This window comes from Cryptomeria japonica, chromosome 8 (assembly GCF_030272615.1).
Source record: "Cryptomeria japonica chromosome 8, Sugi_1.0, whole genome shotgun sequence".
Taxonomy (NCBI): domain Eukaryota; kingdom Viridiplantae; phylum Streptophyta; class Pinopsida; order Cupressales; family Cupressaceae; genus Cryptomeria; species Cryptomeria japonica.
In genome coordinates, this window is record NC_081412.1 from 5,987,292 (window position 1) to 5,993,756 (window position 6,465).

Sequence of the window (6,465 nt, forward strand, 5' to 3'; positions counted from 1 at the left end):
ATATGCAAGCATGTGTGTGTGATTAAGATTTTGTTACGTGTCCATTCCATTCCATACAAGATATGCGATTACATTCAATAAGTAAAGCATCATTATCAACAATTGTAGATCCGAGGTATATATTTCCATTATTTATTTCAGTATTTGCAACATTCCATTCAAGGTCAATTCCTAAACCAGGGTTTAACTTAGGCAAACCCCTATTCCCAACATATTTCCCCTTCTTTTGTGTGTGTAGGAAATAGGTATAGAGCTGAGATCTTTAGGATAAGCATTATTTACAGTGAAGAATCAATCCCCCTTTGAAGTGCAAAAAATATGGAGGACCAAGGCGATGGGCACCATGGTCTTGACATTTTAGGAGCTTCTTTGAGGATCAGATCCGAGTCTACTTATATTTCTCAAATCTAGGTGCGTGGCTCAATCCGACGATTGTAGCTCACCGTTTCCACATTTTTACCTTCATTCCAACACATTTACTCTAATTTCAACATCTTCAATAATTCAATTCATCTTAAAGGAAAGAAGAGGCACATTCAAGACCCCTTGGAATTTGATCAGAATATAGATCTACTAGGTTTAGATCTATCAAATTCCTATCTTTCCCTAATGTAGTGGTCCCTAAGAAAAATTAGAGTTTTTACTACATCCAATGGTGGAAACCCTAAGTTTCACCATTACAATTTGTTATTGCCTTTTATGACTCAATTTCCTTTTTATTTTTCAATTTCCACTTGATGGCCTCTCCCATTGAAAATACTCCCATTTTATATCTTTGTTTTGTAAGAAAGAGACACATCCATTTGCTAGTCATCATCCCCTTTGCAAGGGACACAAGGGAAGCGCACCAATAGCTGTTATAGCTAACTTCACGCACCCACAAATTCTAAATGGTAGATCGGATTTTGTGAATTTCTTTTGGTTGTCTCTACATGCAACTTAATTGCTTATAGCTATTGTTCTGGCTTATGGGTAGTAATGATGCATGTTGTGGGATCCATTATGCATAGAAGGGTAAAAAAGTACATATTTCAAAGTGTCACTTGATACCTACTTAAAGACGCCCCAATAACCATGCACTTAAAATTGTCAATACTTATCTACAAATGCCCCGATAATCATGCACTATAGATACTAATAATGATGCACAAATGAGCCAATTACGATCCAAAAAATGGAAAAAATAAACGACTATTCATACATGTGAAATCAATTAATGAACTTTTAATTTTATTTTTTTCTTTAAAATTAATAATTGAAAACTTAGATATGCAACTAACAATTATTGAAACATAATTGGTGCTCTTCCCTACCTCTTCCTAACCTAGCGTTGTTTTGCTTTAAGACCAATTACCTTTGTTTGGAATCGCTACCAATAAACTATTAATAATTTGCTGGTGTGTTAATTTCCCTTGCCCATGTTTGAAGGCAACGGCTGACTTCATTGAATGCTGCAATAAGTCTGTCTCAACTTTCCAATCTCTTTCTTTATATCACATTCAAACTGTCTCAGTTGTTGTGCAATCAATACGAGAATAAACTCGCCAAAACTAACTAAGTAGTTTTACTACTATATTATGGGTGATGAAACAAAGGATTTTAGTACATAAAACATCACATGTTCATAACTAATCAGTTGAAAATAAATGCAGTCTTTCAACATATGTAAGTTATTCTATGCTTCATTTGGAATGGACTTTATAGCATAGCTTTGTAGTGCTTGGACTAAGAAAGAATACATTCAACCTTTTGTTAGTTTGTCCTATCCTTATGGTGATAGGAGTAAAGCTACAATTCTTAGGAAATGAAAGAAATGAGGTCTTTAAAATCGCATCACCACATAAAATCTCATATTTGAAATCATTTTCAAGTTTTTCAAGTGATGCATTGATTCAAAAGTAATATATAAGTTCTTCAAAAAAATGTAACAATCGTCAAATGTGTATATGATCAAATGAAATTGTTGATGAAGTAACACACGCTTGATTTTTTAGATATCTTGTGCACTATTTCTGATTCTAAATTGGCCATGCACAAAACTAATTTTATTATGACCCACCCTAACCCTTGACCTCCTTGGATTCCTAGTGATTGAGATGAAGTTAACCATGGGTCTATCACTCGATACTTAAGAATTCCCTTTAACATTGGGGTTTCCCTTAAAGATTTAAGAAAATGGTTCATGACTAAACTCAAGAAAAAATTCCTTATTTCATTTTTGTACCTACAAATTGAAACACAAATGATTTGCACGAACTTATCACTCCACATTCAAGTTTTGTAGACTAACCTTAATTGTGTCACTGTCTTTTATTAAAATATTGGATAATATTCTAGTACAAATTAAGAAGTTTGAAGACAAGTTGCAAAAATCTAATTGGATTTCTTCTTGATGGACCTGTGTTGCATTCAGTAGAAGATCTCATAAATGCTTGACCATCCTAAGATTTGTGTGATTTTTCTTATGGATAAAAAGATAGATCTCATCTTAAGAAACAACTGTTGATGTTAGGTGTTTTTTAGAGAAATTTTACAAAGCGATAAAGATTGATGATATTGAGATCTTTGATAATGAAAACTTTCATAGTTATTCTTCTGAAGTTTTCTACTTCTTGATTCATTGTCCTCCTAAATAGATGCAAGCTTAGTCTTTTGATGATGCTTACGAAAAAATTTACTTCTAAAGATGTTGATGATATCTCAATCATTGTACTCATTCTATTTTTTTTAATTCTTTTTCCAATTATTCCTTTTCAATTTAAGTGTTGTTCAATTAGTTGTGTCATAAACACTTAGTTTTTGGCCTTTGATATGGGGGTCTTTGACTGCTATAGTTGGTGGGTTGTCTCTTGCTATTCTATGTTATCTACTATTGTTCTTTCATCATTTTTTCTATAATCTGTTTTTGTTCTTTTAACTATGTTCTAATATATCTTTGACTTCCTTTTCCAACAAAAAGAATCTAGAAATAACTTTTCCTACAAGATGACTCCTTTAATGATAGAAGTAATTTTCATATTAATCTAGCCTACCACCTCACAAGAAAAAAGACTATGATGTTAGCAATAAAAGCCTTCAATGTCATTTCAATTATATAAGATATGGTGAAAAAACATAATGACTATATATGTTTTGTAGTAAAAAAAATTAAGTCATATGTTTTGTATTTGAGAAAAAAATTAAGTCATATGATTGGTCTTTCAAAATAATGAATTGGAATCAACTGAAAAATAGAAGAACACATGAAACTGTCATTTCATTCTATATAGACCAATAAGATATGAGTCAAATAGCTCAGATTGTGTTATTTTGGATAATTATAATATCAGAAGATATTATCAAAACTTTAAAAGAAGAAAGATACAAGATATAATTATCTCGTTGACTTTAATTTTTGTTTGGATCGATTATTATAAAAGTTTGAAACCAATAAAAACACCAAATCAATCAAAATCGCATAATAAAATCATATACTTATGACACACATACAAAAACAAACAAAATAAAAGATAAATTAAAAATCATTATCATTATCACCCAATTGCCCTTATGGAGAATACTAAGGACAAGAATATGAAAAAGTATGTTCACACATATGTGGCTATTGGCTAAGTATACGGGCACATGGTGAAGCAGCTGATATGAAGTATGGCCACCCAACATGAAAAATCATTATCAACCACAAACTTACTATCACTTAGCCAAATGTGGGGCCTTAGTTAAAAATATGACATTACATTGCCCTAGGGAGTATGTCATTATTTGGCGTTCTCTCTTTTAATTTTTGTCATTTGGTCCGTATTGATTGAATGCATGCTTGGGAATTGTGTACTTATTGTCTTAAGCCAAGGTAGGCCCATTGGTACATAGTTAATTATTCCTTTGCTATTATAATAGCTAATTTAGGTCACTTTTTAATTCAATATTATATTAATTAAAAATAATAATTAGTATTTTGATACAAATGTTTGTTTTGTATAAAATAAAATAAATGTGTAATTTTTTAATAATAGTTTTCAACCGACTTCTTTAAAATTTGATAATATGTATTTTTATTGTGTCATAATTATTATATTGTATTTGATTAAATTATTCACAGATTTAATGTTTCTTGAGTATATAATAATATATTTCGGTGTTTTTAGATTAAGTTCAAATATTTTGAATCATATTATAATGATCTATCATCATGATAAAGAGAGTATGAGTAAATAATTAGCATTTTTATTTTAATTGAACACTTCATTATATTACACATAAAATTAAATAGTAAATATTATTAAAAAAGTTGTATTGATTTTATTTAACACTTTATTTAATATAATTCATATATTTTTATTCATTTTTTATTAGTGAGTTGAGGGTATTATTATAGTGTTTATCAAAAATTAAGATATTTTTCGAAACATACATAATAGTAACAATATAACAAGACAATAACATGGCAAGAAAATGAAAAGTTATTTATAGTGATTTGGATCTTCAGTGGTTTGGAGGAAGCCAAATCTATCTTACTAAAAAATGGGTTTATAGATTATGTACATGAAAATAAGAGATACAAGTAATCCTAACACATAATTGAGACTTGAGTGGAATACTTTTAGCAATTATACTTTACTTTTATTCAAAATAAAAAATGAATAGAATATATTGGATGTTACAACTAGTAAGGCTAGGAATGAGAATCCCCACAACCAAAAGAGGAGAAACATATCAATTTGGTTTTCCTAAAGTTATTTTATTTACAATACAAAGGATCATATGCACACGCACATGCACACACGTGTGTGCGTGCACACACGCGTGCACACACACGTGCGTGCGCGCACACACACACACACACATGCACACACATGCACACACACACACACATGTGTGTGTGTGTGCACGTGCACACGTATACACACACACACCATGGTTAAAACATAAGTTGTGAAGATGAAATAGATTAAGACCCAAACTACTCTAAATTCCAACTAATTCGAGATTGAACTTCCCTTGTAGTTAGCATTCCATTCCCATAATTTGAGAAGATGTTTAACGAAGGCATCACATTTTAAGCAATAGATTTAATTATTGCTAAAACAACTTTTGATGGGGTCCTGCAATCCTTTATAGAGGATCAACCAAAAACAACAAAACAACAAAACATTCACCAAAGTGAACATAAAAACAATAGAAAAAGCAAGAAAAATTAAACAAAGCAAAACAAATTCTAGATGCTTTAAAGTTTTGGTAGCTTTCATCTGTTATTGAAATTCTTCTTGTAGTTTGGTAAAGGCCTAATAAGTCTTTCTTTGCACCTTCAAAATATTTCTTCGTATTGGTACAAATTTTTGTGCTTTGAACAACATGATCATTTTACCATCTTTCTCAATCCCTTGCCCTATTTGACCTTCACTGAGATCTTTGAGTTTTTTGTTCAATATTTTAATGCTTGCAACTTTGTTTTAAATACTTGTGTTTGAAGGAATGTTGATTTTAAAGTTATCTAGGTTTTGCATGAAAATATGATGTCATACACAAAGGCACATAACAAGAGAGTGACTTAATAGGGTTATATGTGGTGAAATATAATGATGCAATGACATGTGTAGGGCACCTGTATTGTTGAATCTTGCATGCTAGTGTTGAGTACTATTGATTCATGCATGTTAATGCAAAATCAATCAAGGTACACATAATACTCCTCAAGGATTTTGTAATTATGCAAAAATTAAATTTGAGAATGTCCTAGCTTGATTCTTTTAAAGTGGGTTTTGTAAAGGATTGTTAATGTGTAGCCTAGAATGTTATAATTTATGCTAACAACTAAATTGACATGAAATGCCAACAATATATGTCAACAATTAACGGTAATATTCAATGAATTGTATATCAAAACAAATGTGGGATGGGAAAGGAACCAAGTTGAGACTGAAGAAATATCACATTCAAGTCAATTGAAGGTGTCAATATGCATGTGGTGAATTGTCATTTTTGTTGTTGTCAAGTGTATTTTAACTAGTTTCAGGCATTGAGTGTGGAGTTTCTGAGGAGAATAGAGGCCGCATAGGACACTACAAATGGTGAGATAGTCACAACTTTTTTTCTACATATATAAAAGCATGTATTGATAACCTTTCACAAGTGAACAAAGTTGAGCACAATAGTATATCTATACATATAAAATGAAGAGTATAAATAGGTATATGTAGAAGCCTTGCATATATAGGCAAGGATGAGGAAGTGAGAAGGCATGAGTGAATATTTGACTACCCCTTCAATGGTGCAATACTTGTGAGATAACTTGACAAGTGTACAAGAAAGTGTAATAGGTGTCTCAATACTATGGAATAAGAAAAAAACATAATTTTTTAAAGTAAAACTAAGCTAAGTGTAAATAGGTCACTATCTAGAAAGGTGATAAGCTAACTACTTTGACAATGATTATATTTACACCAACAAGGTATCCCTTTCTATTAA